Source organism: Tachysurus vachellii, chromosome 8, assembly GCF_030014155.1.
Source record: "Tachysurus vachellii isolate PV-2020 chromosome 8, HZAU_Pvac_v1, whole genome shotgun sequence".
NCBI lineage: Eukaryota > Metazoa > Chordata > Actinopteri > Siluriformes > Bagridae > Tachysurus > Tachysurus vachellii.
The window spans coordinates 12,076,260-12,099,545 of NC_083467.1; the positions used below are offsets into that span (position 1 = coordinate 12,076,260).

At 36.3% G+C, this 23,286-nt stretch overlaps 1 protein-coding gene across 1 annotated transcript in view; it reads right to left on the minus strand.

Annotated features, from left to right (window-relative positions):
* The window catches only part of gli2a (GLI family zinc finger 2a), a 55,134-nt gene extending 52,072 nt beyond the window's left edge, over positions 1-3,062 (minus strand). Inside the window, exon 1 of the mRNA XM_060876284.1 lies at positions 2,794-3,062. The gene's annotated coding sequence lies outside the window, so the exon portion shown is untranslated. The remainder of the gene's footprint in view (positions 1-2,793) is intronic.
* Between the last annotated feature and the right edge of the window lie 20,224 nt (positions 3,063-23,286).

Sequence of the window (23,286 nt, forward strand, 5' to 3'; positions counted from 1 at the left end):
ATTTATAGCAATTATTGTTATAAGTAAAGGAACTGTAACTTCTATCATGCATATTTCACAATATTTAATGTAACAATAAAAACATTTATATTAAATAACACTTTTTGTTAAAATATTGAAGGAAGAAGAAAACAAGATTGGGTTAAAAAGTATGAAGAATCATTCACAGCACTGAAAACTGGAGATGATGTAGTCTGAATTAACCCCATCTACTCATGTGAGAATGCAGCAGATGTCTAGAAGGGCCTCTGAGCGGTCACTAAAATGCTGGAATTGTCCTGTGGCCTAATGGTCGGTGCTAAGGAGCTAAAAAGTCTACTCTTTGAGAGCATAAAGAAATGTAAGGGGTTAACGCTCTTCACACTCCTCAGTTTCCTTAACACGCCAGCATCCCCAGCTGAACTCTCCACTAAGAACATTGCAGATTTGAATGAAACACTGCTGTTTTGCTGATCACTTGAGGTCCCATCAATTCACGTGGAGATACAAGTGTACTTCAGCTACTCCTCAGTTTCAGCTAACAGATTTGAGATCTGACACTAACATTGTCCTAGACACAAGGACTCTGTGAGCTCATGGACACCCCTCCTTAAAATGTGATTGGACAGTGATAGAAACTCATAATAGGCAGAGATTACACTTCTAGCTAGGTTTGAAAAGGACATGGGGCTGATGGTTGATCAGAATCCAATATGTTACAGGAACAGAAACTTGACACCATTTCTCAGAAACAAGCAAGCTGTTTTTTTGTCTGATTAATCCATTTTTAAATACTCATATTATTTACATGCAATTACACTCCAATACCTCTGCATTTTCATTTTCACCTTTGCATTATAAAATCCTTTATAGACACAAACAGGAAATGAAAACAAAGTTTATTTCTCTTTGTTAAGCTTTGCAGGCAAAGTACCCAAATTCTGTAGCATGCTTAAGCAACAGACATGACAGAGAAAATGTTGGTGATGAACAAACTTAAATTCTAATTAGCTTTCAGTTTCAAAGCTTTTAAATCTGTGTTGATATTTAAATAAAAATACTATTTTAAATTGTAGTACACATTAAATTTTTAATGTTTTTTTATGTTCATTATATTACACCTTATTTAGTAATTATATTTAAAATATCCTTTCTTGTTTAACACTAAAAGTATAAGCAAAATCTGCAGGCAAACACATAATAAAATGCATTTATACGTCTGCTTTATATATCTTACTGGTTTCATTTAACAATACCTAGAAGCCTTGCTTTTTTTTTTCTTTTCAAATTTGTATGAGCCCATCATAAATGTATAACCTCATCTGTCCCATTATGTTAATACATTTGTACCCTTTGTGGCCCTTTGAAAAAAATCCTAGAACCTCTACTATGACAGTAATATTACACTCACATGATGACCTGGTCTAGCTTATTTAACGCACATTTTTTAAAATATATTTAGTAAACATCGGATTATGTCATTACTGTTTTAAATTTCAGCTGAACAATGCTAACTGCTTGTGTTCTTTATACTGGTGACCTGTGGTAAAACTAAGGTCACTTTAAATAGATCTTTGAAAGTCACCTTTTTCAAAGTATTTCTATTAATGCAATCCAAAATAAATGTACATTAATAGAGGACTACTAGGAAAAACACCAACAAAAAAAACTAGAAAACTAGGATAGCACCAAATAAAAAATATCAGGTTTAAAAACAACATGACTCAAATATTTTTTCCTCTGTTTTTTGTAATCAAATGTATCCCAACATTTTTAGCAAGTGAGGTTAGTTAGAGGAGAACATTGTCAGGCTACACAAAACGGCAAAAGAAGTTCACTACTTACACTTAAAAACTATTGGATGAAATAAGTTAGTGCAATATACATGATCTAAAGACATTACCTTTTCTTGTTTGCTTTGTGCACATAAAGTGAAGTTCTGCACTTCAGTAGCGAGACTTTTCACTAAGCTGTCACTTGCATTTTCTACACCTCCTCTCATACTGCCTAGTGGATCGCATTCATGTTTGTTTTCTAAGGTTCCCTTTTACTGTGTTCATTAAATTTTACACACCAAAGAGAGAAGGAGCGAGAGAGTCTTAAAGTAATGCACAGAAAAGCAGGCCTAAGACATGAAAGTGATGCAGCCGTCCCACGTCTCAGAGGCTCATGACCAGAGACCAAGCGGGGCTGAATAATCTGAATAGCCCATCATTTCTTTACACCCTTTCATTCGCTCTGTCTCTGACTGTTGGAACTCCTCATTCCACACAATAGCAAATTCACTAAGACCTTTCTTCTTATGCTAATGGTCTCAACTTGGCATCACATTAAATTTAACACACGCAACACACCACCAAACACACATACCCACATTCAGTGTATTGCTTTCACTTAAAAGTTGGGAATTTTATCTCAAATAAAGATCCATTTTACAGAGATAGATTTCTTTTGCATAGTAATAATGCAACTACAATTGCAAGCTCAAGAACAAACTTGGTGCATGTAGAAGCCATGTGTCTATAATAACAGGGTGTTCATTTTTATTTTAGATTTATAATGCTATGGAATGTATCTACCATGGTGTTGCACAGTAATATTAAATAAATCAACAACCACTGACAAGGACAAAGAGACACAGCATTCCAGCAGGTCCCATAACGTACAGATGTGTTATTCATAGATCTGAACAACATCTGCATGTTTTACAAAGTGGCCTAAAAGAAGGTTGCGCAAGAAAACCAACTTCACTGTGTTACTTTTCTAGACGTGTTAAGTGCAATCGAGTTAGAGAAGAAAAGAGTTGAGCCTCACCTCGCTTCGCGGACGAAGTTTGCTTGAACTTAAATCGGATCAGAAGCAAATCGCAGGTTCAAATGAAATGAAAATCCACCTCATCTTGTTAAATGTTGAAGGCAGAGAACAGAGCGCTTCTTCAGCTCGATCCTCATGCGTCTCCACGCAGCGGTAAACTTCTGCAGTCCTTTACGCACATCGCGCAAGTTTTAAACAGCTTGCCTGTAAAAAGATGCTCTCTCTCTCTCTCTCTCTCTCTCTCTCTCTGTGTGTGTGTGTGTGTGTGTGTGCTTCGTCCTCCTAAACTTGCTACGTTAAAAACTTTTCTGCTCCTCTGCGCTGCTCCAAGATGTTGGAGTTGTTTCCAGACTTGCCCTCCCCTTTCTTTCTCCCCCATCCATCAGCCCCTTTTAGCCACTCGCGCTTTCACGCTCCAGACACATATTACTATCAAACACTTTATAATGCGACTCTTTGCAGTACAAAGTAGTCTTATACGCCTTTTTACACGTTTCCAAAGTCGAAAAAAGTACCGAAATGGAACATTTATGCGGTTTTCTGAGCTAAAATATAGCCGAAACGCGTCACTTACAGTGGCTAACGGGCTAATAGTCTCTTTATTTACAGTTTCGGGTTTGATTCTATTAGTTTCATCACACTGCAGTGCAATCTGAGCACAACTGTAAAAGAAAACACTGCATGCTGTTTGCACTCCCGGCCTGTTCTTTTTTAAACTTATTATGAAAAATGAGCTTCTAAAGTAAGTTATGACGTAACCATTACCTCCTACCACAACTTGTACGGCTAAATTGGGTTTAAAAAAAACTCCAATCTTGCTATTACACATTATTATTTCCATTATAGTATCACACCTTATAAAGAACAGTGTGTAATATATAAATTGCCTTAGGATATTTACTGCCTTAAGCTTTCTCTGGATAATGTGCACCGACCGTCTGATCTTCACTTAAATATTTCCCAGAAGTGTATATTGTGTATAATCTGTACATTTCTGGAGCTTTTCTTCTATACCTATGGACGACTGAAAACATAGGCATGTAGCAGAAACGTAAACTAAGATTTTATATGTTAATTGGTTCAGCAAACATGTTAAAGAACTGATAATTCATTAATTCATTCATTCATCTTCAGTAACCAATCTGGTTAGGGTTCTGGTTTGTACTTGGTTGCACAGATGCACTTTACATATGTGGCTCAAACAGACTAATTTCCTTAAGTTCTTAGCTCTGCATTGTTCTATGTAGCTCTGTGTTGTTCTATGTAGCACCATGGTCCTGGAGAAATGTATATATAGTTGAAATGACAATAAAAGCTCCTTGACTCTTGACTTGAATCCCATCCAACTCATGCCCAATGTTTGATCAGTAGGTCACTAGTCCAGTACACCATAGCACATACTGTTTTTTACAGTCTTCACAATGTACATATGTAGTTATATAAATATTCTGTAAGTCTCCAACAGTGAGGATTTTGCTTTATTTATATTAGAGCAGAATTTGAGATTGTTATTATAGCTAACCTAAAGGTTGCTCACATCAACACATTAGCAAATAGTTCTAAGCCTGAATGATGTAAAACACATACACACACACACATACAAACATGCAATGCATACTATGAGCTAATCACTGTCGTGCAAAGATGGGGCATCTTCCTGTTATAAAGCACTCTTTAAAGTGAAAAAGTTCTTTAGAAGCTGGCTGGAAAGTGTCTGCCCTTTATTCTTCCTCACTGCTGTGTGTATGTCCGCTTGAGTGCCTTGTCATAACAGGAATGACTACTGATCCCCACACTGTTGCCAAGGCAGCAGCAATCCTAATTTCCCAAACTTCTGCAACATCTGATTTAGCTCCAAATTACTTCAAGGATGTTTTTGTCAGCAAAACATTAAACTCAACATTGTTGTGTCATTCTGATTATGAGTGCACACGGCCTGGTCAAGCTTTAGGGAATATAGCGAGTCACTTGTTTGGTGAATTATGCTTGAGTGATCTTGAGCAAGTTGAGCCCATGAGTCTGTTGGACTGCCTGGGTTGTGAATGACGGATTCTTACACCCAGACCGCCTTGTTCCTGTGCCAGCATGCCCTAAGGCAGGAATGTTAATGAGCATGTTGGTCTTCTCCATGGATAGAAGGAAAGGAGACAAAATGTCACTCTCACTCGAAAGGCAATGGGATTGTATAGGTGTGGTTTGGAAACAAGTCTACTTTAGTATATTTTTCCGTATGATCTCATGATTTTTTAAGTACTTTATATTCATTGGCAAATGAGACACTGTTGGAATATTTTATATAAGGTGCATGCTGTGCATGTTTCTTTTTTATTATCCACAGTCTTACATTCCTTCTGTGCTCATGCATCATATAATTATTTCACTCCATATTTTTGTAACTGCTGCTAAAACACTGAAGTTATAGCTAACACAAAACATCTTTTTTTTTTTTGCCAGTGTGTGCACACATACATACTCTTTGCAGTTATTTTTGTGAAAGGACTCTTTATTTTTTCCCATATGCCTGGTAATTGCGGTTTCTTAACTCAGATACCTCCTTTGGAGACAGGGCTTGCATTGTCTTTATCTTCATATGATCTTTAAGCTTACACAGCACATTGGATTACTCTGGCCTTCTTTCGTCATGTCTTATTTCATGAAAGTCAATACACACACACACACACTTATAATGCATTTACTATAGGCTTATTTTATTTTTTATATTTGATAATGGCTCTTGATAATTTAAAGATTTGAAGTAGCACTCCATGTCAGTAACTCCATTTAAGCATTTCTATCATGTGACAAAAGGAAAACTAGGTTAATATATTTTACTTTCATTACTTTTCATTCATATCTAGCATAATAACAATAACAATATTCTTATTTTTTTGAGTTATTATTATTATTATTATTATTAAACACAGTAATTGGCTTCAAGAAAATAAAAAAAACAAGAAAAATAACAGGATTATGATAAAATCCGAGATAAGTAAGTTTTCTAGATAAACAGATTTTCAAAGAAAAGGCAATACAGAGAGCACTTGCTTGAAACACTGAGAGATGAATCAGCAAATACGGTAAAATATCTCCATCTAGTGGTTTTTTCTTGATCTCCCACAGCTCTACACAGCAATATTACCAAACAGATTATGCATTGATTTTATTTAAGCCTAATAAATTTCATCAACCCCCTGGAATTATGAAATCAATGGCCAGATTTTTGGTGAATCAGTCAATCAGATATGGCAGTAATGCCTAATGCCAGTGGCAACCAGTGGATAGAAAGCCACCTTGATACACCTTTGTCAAATCAAATCAAGAAGCTTTTATTGTCATTCCAACCATACATATAGCTCATGCAGTACATAGTGTAATGGTTCAACATTTCTCCAGGACCATGGTGCTGCATACAACAAGACAGAGATAAGAACTTTGTAAGTTGTCCTAGCCACATAAAGTGTATCTGTGCAAACAGTGCGAGACAAAAGACAGTGCAAACAAACAACACAAAACACTACAAAAACAATACACACAAAAAAACAACAACGCCGGTCAGAGTGTAGACTGTACATTATACAGTACATTGTGCCAAAATATAGGAGTCTGAACAAGAGAGTTCTATTTAAACAAATCTACAATTGAAGTTGAAATGAGGTGTTGAAACGTGGTGTGCAAAACAGCAATTGACTGAATGTGCAAGACAGCATGTGCAAAGAAAGCAAAAATCGTGTTCAAAACAGCATGATGATAGTTTGATATGGGCATAGTTTGATAAACAGCATGGTGATAGTTTGATATGGGCATAGTTTGATAAACAGCATGATGATAGTTTGATAGTCTGCATATCAGTGCAGTCCACACAGTTTGTGTGTGTGTGTGTGTGTGTGTGTGTGCTCGTACAGTTCTGTTCAGTTTACCTTTAGAACATACATTTTTAAAAACTAAGGGAGTAAAACTAATTCAAGGGCAATGGATGCTCCAGCTCACTTTAGCTTTTTGCAATAATGTTAGGTAGCACACTCACCGGGGTTCTTTGTCATTCTCAACCTCTGTTCTGGGAATGGTTACATAATATTGTTTTTTGTTATGAATAATTCTTGTGATTAGAAGCTGTGAAAAACAACACAGTGATGCAGTTGGGTAATATTGTTATAGACAGGCTATCATAAACCTAGATTTAGTGGTAGGGCTGCAATTCATAAACCTTTTATATTATTCGGTATAAGATACACAGTATGTGGATACATATGAAACAGAAGAATGTGTTACTGTCTGATTAGTCATCTTTCATCATATTTCCTACATCTGTATGGATTTATGTTTAGGAAGATGCTAAAACATACCTTCAACTTACAATGTTTGCTATCTACTGTTGGTGTGGCAGGGGATCTCTAATTATTTGGGGATCCCTAATTATTTGTAAATCATTACATACAGTGATTGCAGGGTTTCCCGCAGCACTTTGCAGTTCGGGCGGCCCGACTAAGCTGGGAAACCCTACCTCCTTAACTAGGTTGTCCAAAAAATAAAAAATTCCGCTGCACAAAAGGCCGTCAAGTGCATCTCGGAGAATAGCGCGGACGCGCTTCACACCACGAGCGGGCACGCGCGCCACACGGCCGAAATGAGAGAAAGACTTGGTCCCTCACTGTCTGGAGGATAACTAGCCAGTTGATAAAACGTGTGTCCGTGAGAACTGCAAGTGAACTTATGTTTTGGGTTTATTTAAGCCTGTTATTGTATTAGTCTATAGATCTTGCTAATTTAAAGTAAGTTAGCTGGTGATTTTGTTGTTTGAGTTCTTCACCTGGTAGTTAGGTTGCACGTGCCTGTTTTTAATAATTGTTAAACGTAGTACAGAGTCTGTGGTCTATCTCACATAGAAGCCCCGCCCCAGGCCCCGCCCTACCGCACCGCCCACAGGCCCCGCCCAACCCTACCGCACCGCCCCCAGGCCCCGCCCAACCCTGCCGCACCGCCTTAACTAACAAATTTTCTGCGGGAAACCCTGGATTGTATGGTAAATTGTTGCTTTGGTGTGATGATTGAATAACAGCCTAAAGATGAAGCAGTTCTATAGTAATCAAGGATATTCTAGGACAAATACCTCTACTTATACTGTTAAACTAATTCAACAGTGTACGTAAGGATAAAGGACCTTCCAAGATCTTTCAGTTAGCATCGACATAGACTGCAAAATGCATATCAGTCTTTTCCCCAACTTCCAAAAGTTGGATTGGATAAAAGTGTTCCTAGTTTGAATGAGTATGTGTATAATGCTCTGTGATGATTTGGCTCTGGATCCACCACAAACACAGACCAGAATAAAGCGGTGACGGAAAGTGTATGAATGAGCGTCCAGCATCCCAAAACAAATCATTCAGTACTTGTCAACATTCCAAGGATGACTAAAGCTGTTCTGGAGTGAAAAGGGGAGCTACTATTACAGTATATAGGCTGTCAATATTTATCCAGTGTTATTTTTTTATTTTGTCCATCTCCTTTATATTTATACATTTTTCATATATCTACATCTAAAATACATCTATTTTTTGTCGATACTTTGGAAGTGCAAGTCATGAATTGTAAATTTAGTTATGAATTTACTGTTTTTATTTATATTTATTTACGAGGGTTGGTTGCTCTCTTACTCATCCAAGCAAGTACAATTCAAGGTTAAGCTAAACTGTATATTATGTAGCTTAGTGTGGAAGCACTGTATACGGAATTATTACCCACAGTGTATTTTATTTACACTGCTCTGTGTGTAATAATATGGTTAACTATCCATATAAAATTGTCATTGAGAATTTTTACCAACCTACAAAATGGCTGAAGCCAAACTGACTACTAAATGGTGAACAGGGAGCAAAGTCAGACAAGTGATTTGTTACCTGTCATGTCGCTCCAAAACATGCACCCAACTCAGTCAGAGTAACATTTACCTTCCTACTGATCAAACACACGTGAACTCAATAATTAACCATGCTAAACCTGTAAAATTAGACATCGTCTGGGTATCAAACTAAATGAAATCAAAATAAAATTTTTAAAACGGCTCCCTATCTTCTTCATTTTACCAACACATTATTGAAGCTAATTCTGTAGACCTACATTAAAATTTCCATATTTCTGTGTAGGTGGGTTTCACAAGTGACCATGTGAAGCGAACACAATGTAGTTAAAAAAAGCTTTAAGCACTACAATTTGTAGCCTACAATTTTTAATTTCCACCCATAGAACCAATTGTATTAAAATTGTAATAACATTCAAATCGACATTATTATAGTTATAACAACTATAATAAAGGTTTCCAGCACAGAAATACGATGAGAATATTATGTCCCTTATCATGCTTCATGGAAGCCTTAGTGTCCCTGGCTGTTAGAAAGGTGTATAGATCCTGCCCTATACCCACTGGAGTATCATATGTTTCCTGCATCTGTATTTATGAATCTGTGTTATATATCCAACCATTGGCATTTCATAAAATACTAGTCAAGATATAACATAAACTGTATTTATAATAAAGAAAAACTTTATTGCAATTACACTACATTTAGAGTAGCTTAAATGTGCTTACAAAAGTAGATCAAGTTATACTAATAAAACAATAAAAGTCAAATATATAAAATAGTACATGTGCAAAAGAGATCATTTAAATGTCTATATAAAGTGTAATTAAAACAGATAGAAATATTGTATACAATTTAATTGGAAATAAAAACTAAAATGGCAACGTTCTTGCATATGGATATGTGCAAACGTACTGGCTTAAGAATGAGTAGCATTTAAGTTGTAGAGAACCCCTCAATGCAAAATGGGGAGTAGTTATTAGGTTTGACTGCCACAGGGAGAGAAGAGCTTTTTCTGAGTACTGTGTGATGAAATGGTGAGTGTTGTTGTTCATGATTAGTTTCTGCATCATTCTCCACTTGGTTACTTCCGCCAGGGTTAGGCTTAGTCTAATTGCTCAGCCGATATGGATTCAGTCTTTTAGTTTGTTAATCCTGTTAGTATCAGCTGCCCTGATCTTACTGCCCCAGGACACTACTGTGTAGAAGAGCACAATCTTCCATCAGAGATGATCACCACCTTTTAAGGCCAATGAGTCCACCCTTATTCATTTTGATGGTGATTTCCAGAGTGTTCAGTCTCTCACAATAACTCTACTATACTCTTTTCTCCCTCCAACAATACAACACAAAATGTCAGAGTCATCCAAGAAATTCTGTATGTGGACTTTCTAAAGGGTTGTATCTGAAGTCTGAAATATAGGGGCGAATAAGTAGGGGGACAGGACAGTCCACTTTTGTGCCCTTTGCTATCATCATGGTATCTGACACACGGCTTTAGTCTTACATACCATGACCAAGTAGCGCATTAGTCCACAATCCTGTCCACTAATGGAGTGTCCACCCTTATCATAGTGAGCTGATCCTACAAGGCAGGGCATATGGCTTCAAAAAGGCAAGCTGCGAGAGGTCTGTTGTTGGAACTGAGGTGTGTCAAGACTAGTCTTTACATTGCCTTTATAATTTGAGGGGTCAGTGTCAATATGTGAACTGAGACATAGCTTCCAAGGATTCCAAGTCCATGCTAAGTTTAAAGATGTGACACACCTTAAGCACCTGAAGGTTAAAGCTATCCACAATTACAGCCTTTCCTCAGGCAGTTAGTTAAAACAATCAGCATTTACAGCATAGTTGATGATGCACAGTGTATAATGATGTGAATGTTAGGTCTACATCAAAAAGACTTGAATAATGTATTAAAACTTAATTGCTGCATCAGAACTTGTATATGAATATGCCGAAAATATAGTGTATTGTATTGTACGTTATAGTAGTGGCATCAGGAAACAGTGCTGTTTTTGTGTCTTTATGGGTGTGGTATAGAAACACATAGTCAGACTTCCCCAATTTTGTTTTTGATGGGAAATGCATACTTAAATGCATGTTGAGGTTAAGACAGGATGGTGCATTTTTCTGCATGAGAGAGTATCATTGTGTCTAGACTCTTTGAAAATTAATGAGTCCCCATCTTTTTACAGTACAGATGGTATCACAAAGGGTGGTTTGATTTGTCATGCTAAAGTTTCCATGAAACCACTGGAAGTGTATTTGGTCATTTAGGAGGTGGTTAAATAGCTGGGTTTGTCATGGGAAATGTTTAAGTTGTTTTACGAAATGCCACCACAAAATAGAAAATTGAAAGGAGACAATCTGCAAGGATTACGGATTTGGAACAGCAGAAATACAATACCTAGTGATGCTGAATATTAGCCACATATTTAGCTCACAGAACTTAAATTGTAGTAACAATATGGCCATTTTTGTAGCACATTTAGAGGGTAAGAAATAGCAGAAACAAATGTTGAAAAAGATTTTGTGCAGGCTGTCAGTGACTGTGGTCGAATGTGCACACTGGGAACGTGCTTGCATGTCTGCTGTCTGAACCCAGATTGCATCAGGAAGTTTACAGCAGTCAGACCATCATCTGTGACTCATAAACCACTTTATTCCTTTACCCTGACATGCCGTGCTAGTGGTGGCTGTGCCAGAGACCAAGACCTGACCATAAAGTGTCTCTCTGGTAATGACAAACTTGCACTCTTTGAGAAAAAGACCAGAGGTCTCTGAAGTGGGGCAGTGACCTGGAAAATGCCTCCGGTTTTCCCGTAAAGTGTGGTTGTGCTTGGTTTGAGGTTTTGGCTCATTTTGGGTAATGATAGGGATGTGTTTTTGTTGTTACTCTGGGCTGAGTGAAGTCCACACAAAGAAAAGGATGTGGTATGTTAAGAGTGCTGATTACTGAGATGCATGCTGAAGTTTCAGTGAGACACTAGATGGTAGCAGTTCACCACTATGCATGCTAAAATGTGCTTCGGGCCTTTTTGTAGTCGAAAAGATTATTTTAAGGAAATAATTCAGCAGTTTCAACATTTGTTATATATCACATGGGAATAAAGTCACTCTTTTTATGCTGCTGGAGCTGAATTCCCTTACATAAACCTCAGTGGACAATGACAAGTTAAGTAATTCCTGATTCATTCATTCATTCATTCATTCATCTTCTACCGCTTATCCGAACTACCTCGGGTCACGGGGAGCCTGTGCCTATCTCAGGCGTCATCGGGCATCAAGGCAGGATACACCCTGGACGGAGTGCCAACCCATCGCAGGGCACACACACACACTCTCATTCACTCACGCAATCACACACTAGGGACAATTTTCCAGATGCCAATCAACCTACCATGCATGTCTTTGGACCGGGGGAGGAAACCGGAGTACCCGGAGGAAACCCCCAAGGCACGGGGAGAACATGCAAACTCCACACACACAAGGTGGAGGCGGGAATCGAACCCCGACCCTGGAGGTGTGAGGCGAACGTGCTAACCACTAAGCCACCGTGCCCCCCTAATTCCTGATTATAATAATTAAATAATTTAAATTATACAATTTAAATCTTTTAACAAATTATATGCAGACAGTGTTTTATACAATACTTGTATCGTCTTTACGAAATACTTAATTCCATAATGTCAATTAATTACATGTTTAATTCCATCCAGTTTTATTTGTATATGCTTTTAACGATAGACATAGCTTTGCAGGAGCATAACAATTCAGAATAAAAACGATAAAGTTTAAAGTTTATATTTATCCCATTTATTTCATCTGTGATTATCTTTTACAACTTTTAAATCTATCCACCATATTTATGGTATTATACACTCACCGTCCACTTTAATAGGAAAACCTGTACATCAGTTCCAATCCAGATCCAATCATGTGGCAGCAGCACAATGCATAAAATCATGCAAATACAGGCCAAGTGCTTGTATGAAGATAAAGTGTGATTTCTGTGATGTTAACAGAGGCATGGATGCTGGTACCAGAATGGCTGGTTTGAGTAGTTCAGAAACTGCTGATCTCCTGGGATTAACAGTCTGTAGTATTTACACAGAAAAAAATCCTTTGAGTGAAGGATCTGCAGGCTGAAACCTTGTTGATGAAAGAGATCAGAGGAGAATGACCAGACTGGTTTGAGCTGACAGGAAGTCTATAGTAATGGGCTCTATAAGCACTCGTTCACCACTCAGGTGAGCAGAAACACATCTTAGAATGCACAACACATCAAACCTTGAGGTGAAGAGCAGAAGACCTCGTCAGGTTCCTGTCAGCTAAGAACAAGAATCTGAGGTGCTCATGAGCACAGACTCACACATTGAATGGACAGTTGAAGAAGGTGGAATCTTCATCTCTCCAGTTTCAGTGAGTCTGTGCTCATGACTGCCCCAAGAGATCAGCAGTTTGTGAAATACTCAAAGCAGCCCATCTGGTACCAAAAACCATGCCACAGTTAAAGTCACAGAGATCACAATTGTTTTCTTTCTGATGTTTGATGTAAACATTAACTGAAGACCTGTATCTGCGTGAGTTTATGCATTGTGCTGCTGCCACATGATCGGCTGATTAGATACCTGCAAAAATGAGCAGGTGTACAGGTGTTGCTATTAGAGCTACATAGCAGGACGCTATGTAGCTTAACTGTTTAATCACAGCTTACAAAGTACCTATATTTTTATTGGAACATTCAGCCACAACTCTTATACATGTGGCTTATTGTGAGATCATGACACTCAGATGATGTCAGATGATGTCATTCCAGTTTCAGTGTGTAATACCTGAGTCACACTGTTGATGTAATTTAAGGTGACTATATTCTGTGCGACTATGTCCCATTAAAAAAAGCAACAACAACTAACCAACAAAAAATCATTTGTCTAAGCAATAGCATGCAAAAGCCAGATGTTCACAGGACATTTTGGAAACTCCAATGACTAATTATGTTTCATCGTGACATTTTTACTCCTCCCAGTGTCCATGTTAGACAGATGTAGAATTTGTAGCAGTTTCGTCTGTGCTCCAAATGATATGCACCTTTCCTCATTTTGTGTGAAACTCTGCCCTGAAACATTATGTCTGACCTTTGTGAGTAGAGCCAGACACATATTTTGCAACATGTAAAGGTGCTTTGAATATTTCTATAGAAGAAAGGATATTGGTTTGACTTCTATTGTTGTTTAATTACGCAATATCACAAGATTGTGGTTCTACTGAGTAACAGCATGGCTGTGATTCAGCTGTAGGCATGAGACCACCTGGCAGAGTGCCGTAGATAATAACAGCTGTGCTGATATTCAGTATAAGAGCACAAATTAAAGCGTGATATTGCTTTTATGCAACAGTTCTATTAAGAAGAAATGAATATTGAAATTTCAGACAGCCACAGAACCATATGGCAAAATGTTTATATTAGGCTCCGTTGAACTGTATCCCAAAACTGCAGCAAGGTGCACTCACTTAGCCTGTCTGCTACCTAGCTCACAATAATTTCTACATTCCTGTTAAAAGTAAAGCTGGTGAAATTTACTTCAGTCTTTCCTTTGCATCATTATAAAATGGAATTTTATCTATAACTTTCATATTTCAGGTCAAAAATATTAAAATATTGAAATATACTCATATAAAATGTATTGTTTGCCATTTCTGCTGATGTCACTAACACTACCATGGTAATTATTTACTATACATTGTAATTAATCACTAATGCTAAAAGTAAAATTTTATGTGGAATTTATTTACCGAACAATTTCAAGTAGAGTGATAGGAACAGTGAACCCAGTAATCCTTGTAATCTTATATAATAACTATAAGAACACTTTGAATGCTGTGCAGCTAATCAAATTATGTAATAAACTAATGTAAAACTAGAATTATGGAAGTAGATAAACATTAAAAGTTCTTGGCTTGAAGTGAAACACACTTATCAGTTTTCTTGCATCAACTTATCACATTAACAGTTCTCCCTTTGTTTTTTTTGTTGGTTTTTTTTATCCTCAGTGTTTGTAATGTTTCTTGCTCTGGTTTTGGAAAACGCCCAAAGAACTCTTTGTGTCTTTGATTATAGTTCATGGTGGGCCTTTTGGAAACAAGACTGCAATTTTTCTGCATATTTACCAAAAGTAATGAGAATAAACAAGTCTTCTGTGGCATTCCGACAGTGTTGTGGTTGTTAACAGGTGGTTTGACCAGCTGCATGTCCTCAAAGCTACCACAAAAATACCCCTCGGTGAGATTCCTTTTGTGGATGCATCCTGTTTTCTGATAGAAATCTGTTTAGAGTTAAACTCTTTTATCTCGTAATTTGTATCTTACTTGATAAAAGACTCTAGGGTACAAACTTCTTGACAGTCTGATGCAGATTTACTACATATTTGTCAAATTTGTTGTTTGTTTGCATAAAGGTGATATCTGAATGTTTTTCGGAATGTGTGAGGACACTGTTTAGAATCAGATCCTGGGCAAATTTAAAAACAATTTGCATATAGTGTGGAAATAAATGCTTACAACCTTAATAGAACTGAAATAATCGTTGGAGCTTTGTTTGTTTGTTTGTTTGTTTGTTCGCATTGTTCTCTTTTTCATAATATCATTTCATGTGGTCTTATATCACCATTATTTCATCATTCCATTATGCGTCAATACCGTGTTTGATGTATTTTGAAATCTATTTTTTCTGAATTATACTTTGTTGTTATGTGAAAAGCTGAGCAGGACGGTATGTGTTTGAGCTACAGATGCACTGATAGCGCGATATGACTTCATGCATCACTGTCTATACATGACTCTTTAAATACTATCTACCATCTTTTACAAGTATTCCAGAGTAGAGCTTTGCCATGTCATGCAACTGTGAGAAGACAACGTCCATGTGTACTATAAAGACAAGACACTCTCGCTGTTTAGGTCTGACATGAGAAGCAATAAATCAATAGTTTAGAAGTAATCAGTAATGTTGTTCAGCAATATGTTGTATTGTTTTTTTGATTGTTGAATAAAGACAGACACGTAACATTCATACCTGTTTGCACCTGTGTTTATGGAAACCTATTATATAAACATAAATATTTTGCCTTTGGTCTTATAGCTATGCAGTGGCTCACCGGCAAACTTTGGTATGAGTTTTTTAACACTGGTTCTAACACCCACTAGATTAAAAAGGTGTGTGGATGCCTTTTAAAAGATTATGTAAGATTCTGCACAGAGTCCCAATTCGTCTCAGAAGCACTTCAGAAAGGCTGAAGTCAAAGGTCAGTGGTTTGTCCTTTTGTTATCATCTATAGCTTTACCACAAGATGAAGAAGTTAGCCTTCCACTACTTTCCTCAGTACTCGTGCATTTTAGGTCCTTTGATAATAGGTTGTTGTCAAATGGTTGAATAGGTGTGTGTTGTGTTGTGTGTGGGGGGTATTTTCTTCTTTGACAGGAGAGTTTGATAAAAAAAAAAAAAAAAAAAGTTCAAAGTCTCTGAAGCGTGTTCAAAGTACTTTTTTTTGGTCTGTCCAAAACACCAAGAAAGTAGAGCTCAAAAGATTTTGTGCTGACGTAGTCTATCTCATCATCTCATCTGTACATGACATAACAGCAAGGATATTGAACCACATTTAAAGCAGTCTTAGATTGTTTCTCAATGGTGCTCTGAACAAATCATCTTGCATTAATAACTGCCTTGTCAGTAAGTGTAGATGTCATCTTGTGTTACCATCCTTCGTGCACGGTGGTGTAGAAAGAACTGGTCATTTAACTGATACGTCATACAAAAGCTATACTGTGCACCTGGGGTGACTGAATGATAAAGCGTGTCAGTGATTGCTTAAGAGACAAAAAAAATGTGAGCATTGTTCAGAGTTATTGAAAACATTCCGAACGGATTCCAAGGTCATGAATTCTAATATTTATGAATTCTAGTATATTCATTTGGAAGGGATTTTTTTTAACTTATAAAACTGAAACAAATAAAATTTTAAGCAGGATGTCTTCAGGTGAAACTCTTGTTTAAGATTCAGATGGAGGGGGAGAATTTCAGGAATGCATTATAAACAGTAGCCGTAAACCCGGATGGTCCGTCTTAAAATGACCCGAGGCCTTCCCTTTACCAGCTGCAGTCATTTCTGTCATCACTAAAGCTCATTTAATGTTTCTTAAATCTCACCTGTTCACCTGGGTCCACAAAAGTGTGTGACAAAGGAACAAACCTATCCTAATACCCATTACTATTTTCAAATAACATTTCTACTGACAACATGTAAATATTGCTTTTATTGAGTAGTTTTCTGCTTATAGAATTGTTGTAATAGAATTTATAGAATTAATAGTAATAGAAAATATGTAAATATTGACGTTGACAATGACAGAGAAATGTAATTCAAACTAGGAACTGTGCTAAAGTGCTAAAGGCCTACTTTGAAATAGGTTGTGTAATAGTAAACAGTAAGTAGGTTGTGTTGTCGGCCAGAGCTCTACTATGTGCTACTTTACTTAAGTCCAATTTAAATGCTACCTAGAGTCTAGACTGGGTGATTTGTGAGGACAGCTACCATGGCATTAGCGTAGTTTCAATGACACAGTGAGTAAATCAACCTCCCATCGATACATCCATAATTTATGTATGTCAGAATGCAACAAAACTTATATTTTCAACCAGATAACAAAATGTAAGGTAGAGAAAAGAATACTCCTCTGTCCATGGTGAAAAGCCATTCATTGTGCACATGGTTGGTTGTGGATTCATGAAAAAGACAAAATAGTCAGATTTAAAAAGAAGTAAACTAGGTGAAGGTGTAATGCCTACGCACTGGATATGTTTTCATTACTAAGAAAGGCAGGCATTTCTCTTACTTCATACGAAAATGTATTTTTAACACAGAAAAGTATGTCTTTTGGTCAAGAATTGCACATGGTAAGTTCACTGGAAAGTGCAGCAGTTTGATTTCGAAGTCTGCTCTTTGTGCTATTAAATTCCTTAAAGCAGCTTAAAGTTATTTTCAGTACTCAAAATAAACTTCTTTTCAAAGCCTATATACTGGATTAAAGTCTGATAGCATGTCTTAATTTGCATTGTAATATTTAAACAAACTTCATGTAACACATTTCCCACGGTTTAAAGGATGTCGGCAAACCCCACCTGACAACATTTCAATCTACATGAACACCAAATTCTTTTTTGCACATACTGCATGATTAGACGAGATTCTGTTTCCTTTCATTTCATTATGTATGAAGAACAGGACCAGCTTTATTTTCCGTCTTAAAGACAATAAATTATTTCACCACAGTATACTTTGTCTTTGATGCAATTGCTGGTTGATAACAGTATGACATTGTTTTTAATACTTTAAGACTTGCTTGTTGGCATGGTGACTGAGAAAATCCTACTTTCTGGTTTAAAACAGACATTACCTAAACATTTCCTGTTTTCAAAGGCAAAACATGCTCACATTTTTCTTTAAGAGCCTATGATTTTCTGTCACATGCTCCTTATCTAATTGATGTGTCCAAGTCAAATGGTGTTATTTCAGTGGTTTTAAACTTTATCGCCTTGCATTTCTGAGTACTGAAGTAAGCTTTGCCAAGTGGAGAATGTTTTAGAGAATGTTGCATTGTTAACATTGTTCTGTTTCACCCCTTACAGTGCTTGAGACTAAGGTATTTTTAACTGTTGGAAATGATTGCAGTTTATTTCCTCTTCAATGGAAAGATGGCACAAAAGAGCTTTATGTTACACAGCAGTGCACTGCCACCACCCCACCCCAACTCCTGCAATAAGTGATATGGAGAGATATGAAACTGAAAACAATGCAGACGCTTTTTTTTTCTGAGCATTTTTAGGCTTAGATTAAACATGAGTATCTGCGAAGACATAAAACAGATTATTATGAGAAAAAAAGGCACCTGGAATACATAATCCAAAATGTTCATGTACATTACATTTAACATGTCACTAGCCTTGTAAAGCCGTTTATTTGCTGTTTGGAAGGACACTGTACTGGCGAGAACTAATTGATATTACTTTGCATGCATTGCATTTTTTCTCAGTTATATATAAAGTAACTCATTTAACAGCAGATCATTTGTAGCATGGTATAGGTCTTCTTTTGAAATATTCATTTGATACTTGCATGATATCTTCTGCTTTATGAGTTCAGCGTCAAAGTCATATCTTCCTTTTTTCTTATAACTGCCTTGATTTAGATTTGGATCATTTCGGAAGGTCCGGAAATGCACTTATTGCACTTAAATGTATTTCATGGTGGTTATTGTTAGCTCTACATAAAAATGTTACCTGTAAAAACATACCTGGATTCTATATAAAAAGTTTGTAAAATAAAATTAAAATGTAAAAAAAAAAAATAATAATAATCAATAATCAGCTACACAAATGTTACACACAAAATATTAAAACACAAATCTTTACTGTGTTGGATATTATTCATTTAATTTTGGTATTCCTCTTTTTTTCTTCTCCTTCTTCTTCTTGTTTTTTTCATGCTTGTTTTTGATCAAGTATATTTTGTATGTTGGGAAATGTAGTAATCTGCAAAACTGTGTATTGTTTTTCTGTTTGTACTGTAACACTAGTGATTTCTAAATTATATATACATAATATAAATATTAAAATCATTTTTAATATTTTTCTGGCTTAACAGGATTAATAAGCTTGTTAACAGTATAACAAATAAGTGTAGCACCTATAAGAACGATCATTGCAACATAATACTGTATATTATATTCTTAATATAAAATAATATAATTAATTATAAATAATTAATATACAATGATTTGGCTTTATACAAAACATTGGGTATGGATTGCATTGTGAAGGAGAGAAACCCAATGTTTATATATATATATATATATATATATATATATATATATATATATATATATATATATATATATATATATATATATATATATATATTTGTGTATATATATAGTTTGTTTTATATATTTATATATATATATATATATATATATATATATATATATATATATATATATATATATATATATATATATATATATATATATATATTTTTTTTTTTTTTTTTCTTTTTTTTCTGCAGATTGCCACAATGGTCACATTGGACATGTTATCTAATGCCTTTCTTTTCACAATTCCTGTTTCCCACAGGTCTCTCTAGAGTTCCCATATGGTGTTAATTTACCGAGCCAAGTGAAGGATACTGGAAAAGGTGGAGTGATACTGGAACTTTGACACAAGTGCCTGCAGCGTGTGGAATTTAGTTTTAGAAAATGCTTCTTTAAATGCTGAATAAGAGCCACGCTGTAGTGTTTCCAGCATGCTATTTATGAACTTTTAATTATTTGCTTATTCAGCAAGATTTTTAGTCATTGTCATTGTCATTGAAGATGCTGCAATTGCCTGATGAAAACTGACCTTTTGATCTGCTGTCTTTATTCATACAGTATGTATTAGGCTGTTGACTGTGGACTTACATATTTATTTTGGTCAGGATGGTTTGTGGTATATTTACACACGATTCCCCTGTGTAAAATGCTCTAGGTTAGATGAAGAGGTAAAATTATTAAACGCTTATTTCAGTATTATTGCATAATAATATGTCCTAATTATTCTTCCTTTCAATTATTTTGGACTTTCTGTTGATTATCGTGTACCTCATGTTGGTAAATCAGAAGAGTCACTGCTATGGATCATAACTAGCAAGTTTAAGATGTACTAATTTGGACACAACAGTGTGTACATGTGGAAATTGATGTGTATCCTCTCATGATTTTATATGATTTCTAAGAGTGCAAGTACAGACTAATACTGAGAATGGCATGCAAGAGCACAGCCTACAAAACACCACACACTTTGTAAATCAGTGAAGCAATCTTGATCCACTGAAGTGCATATCTTGACATAAAAGTATGTCAGGGGTCTGTAACGTTTACATAATCCAGTCTGAGGGATTTGACTTGGTCAGCAGACTTGGATGGCTACAGCTGTTGCATACCAGATGTCGTCTTGCCAAGTCAGTAGCTGGCCCAATTCAGCCAGGCATAGCTCTTTGCCATTAGTCCTATAACAGTAGACAGCATTAGCAGCAATAGGAGCTATAAAGAACTGCAACAGTATGAATAAACCAGTAAAGTAAACTCTAAGTGCGGATATACCAATCAACATTCTATGGATTTTAGTTCATTGTTAAGTTGGAAGCCTCCTGGATTTAAGACAGAAATGTTTGTGGAGTAATCTTGTATTTAGGAATCAAGAGCAGTTTGTTCCCAGATGACAAGGTAAGAGGCTATTGTACCTTTTGTTTCTGTGAAACGTTATTAAACGCACGTGATTGTGCTTCTCATGTTACATTAGGTAACGTGAAATGTTTATAACTACACTGGCTCTTTCTTTTACCTCTGTGAGGTGAAAGGGAGTGTTCAGGCAGGGTGTGAAAATAGTCCTAATGTTCTGCAATCAGCATGTCATGCCCCAGAAATAAAAGAAAACACTGTACAAACATGCTCAGTGTCAGAAACTCATTACAGGCACGGGGCTGTTTCTGGTGCCACTGAGAGGAGTAGTAAATCACTCTATACCCTGAAGCCCCGTTTGCAGCCCAGCCCAGAAGTCATGTTTGCCTTTTACATGTGTTGATGTGCCACTCCTCTAATGTTGCACTTTCAAGCTTGGTGCCTCATAACTATGGAAAGTAATCCTAAAAAAGGGGAAAACAGAGGGGCACATTCAGCTCGTACACAAACGTGCATACACATAGACCTATGTAGTAACATGTCTTAGTTGGAAACAACATTCTTTTACATCTTATAAAAAATCTTGTAAATGCTTATTTTAGTAAACCCCCTTTTCTCATTTACTGGTATGTGTTATCCCAGACAAGGGGTCAGAATCATATATGAGCTACCACCAGCCAGGAGGTTAAGCATCATAGATGGTGTGTGTTCATCAATGGCAGTTTTGATCTTTGAAAGAGTATGTGGCCTGAAAGTCCATTTTCATGGCTGTTGATACAACCCCAAGGGGATAACAGAACAAGAATCATAGCATTGTGTACCGGTGATAATTTCTTGCTTAGTTGTGTACATTAAATGGTGCTCTGGATGACCCCTGAGATCATGTATGCCTGTTTTTGCATGAGATAAATGCTTCTCATTCAGACTTGCTCAAGCAACCCAGTTAGGGTTTGAGTTTATTTAAACAACCATTAAACAGTGGATTAACTTGCATTAGGCCCCAATCATGAGCTCTGTTTTCCTTCTGAGCATACTTACACAAATGAAGTCTGGCACACTGTACAGAAGCTGTAGACACAGCTTAGAGAGTCATGGGTCAGGATGCTCAATCAGCTCACCCAAACACTTCCTGGCAAGCTAACAGTGTTGTATGCTAAGTCAGCCTACGTAGAGTGATGGATTAGTAAAAGAATGTCACATGGCAACCTGAGTACAAACTGCAGTGTCACCTAACCGCAAAAGACAATAAATGTCAGAAATGCTCACAGTATCTTAAATTACTCTAAACCAGTTTTGTTCTTTTCTAGGATAATTCGTTTTTTTTTACTGAATTTTTTTACTGAGTAAAATGAATAAAATACATTTAGGTTCATCTGTTCCGTTTCCAATAATTACACACTGAAATAATGAAATAATAATGAAACTGATTCTAAAATACTGTATGAATTGTATAGGTTAATATAATTACATAATACTATTGACATGCTCAAATTTGTTTTTGATCTTAAAGAATTATAAATAAGAAGTAATGCTAAATTATTAATAAACTGTTTTTTGTAAACACACGTTTTGCCCTTTATGACAAATAAATCATACAGTAACATTTATATTTCTAAAATGAAGTCATTCCACTAAACTGTTGTCATAATGTATATGCCAGGAAGTCATGGCAGGACTGCTGCTTAATCAGTTTTAATCAGTTACAGTAATCACTTGAGCGAATAATCACTTGTGTGAATTTGTAATTGAAACCTTTCAGAGTATATAGTACAATAAAAACTACAGTATACAGGATCCACTGTCGTTTCTATAGTAAGGTCTTCTATATAATGAGACCAACAGTAATTCTGACAGTAGATAAGCTCATGCCAAGCCTCCAGGACCTTATTGCCATTAGCACTGTGTGAATAAAACACAACTCAAATGGATCTTCTTTCTCAAGAACATTGCACCATTTGGACTGGGAGAAAATCCAGAGATCTTTAGCAGCATGTTTCAGATCATTGCTCTGCTGTAAGGAAAAGTATGCACTGTCCAGTGAATTCAAGACATTTGGCTGAAGTCGTTTAGCTTTTTCTTTTCACTTTTCATTCTGCTGTTTTCAGTGAAATGTTACAGTTTTTAGCTGAAGCCTTAAGATGCACTTGATGAGAGAGAATTATTTAGGTGTTATTGCTGCTGCTTAAGAGAAATTCCTTCATGGAACACAGTAGTGTTGTGTACATGGTTGAACATGAAAATAATAAATATACAGAATCTTTAAGATTCCTTGATAATGTATGCTAGTACAAATTGAGGGTCTGTCCAGTAGGATGTTCAGTTTTTTTTGCATAACACTCCATCTACAAGTGATCTCCTCCCA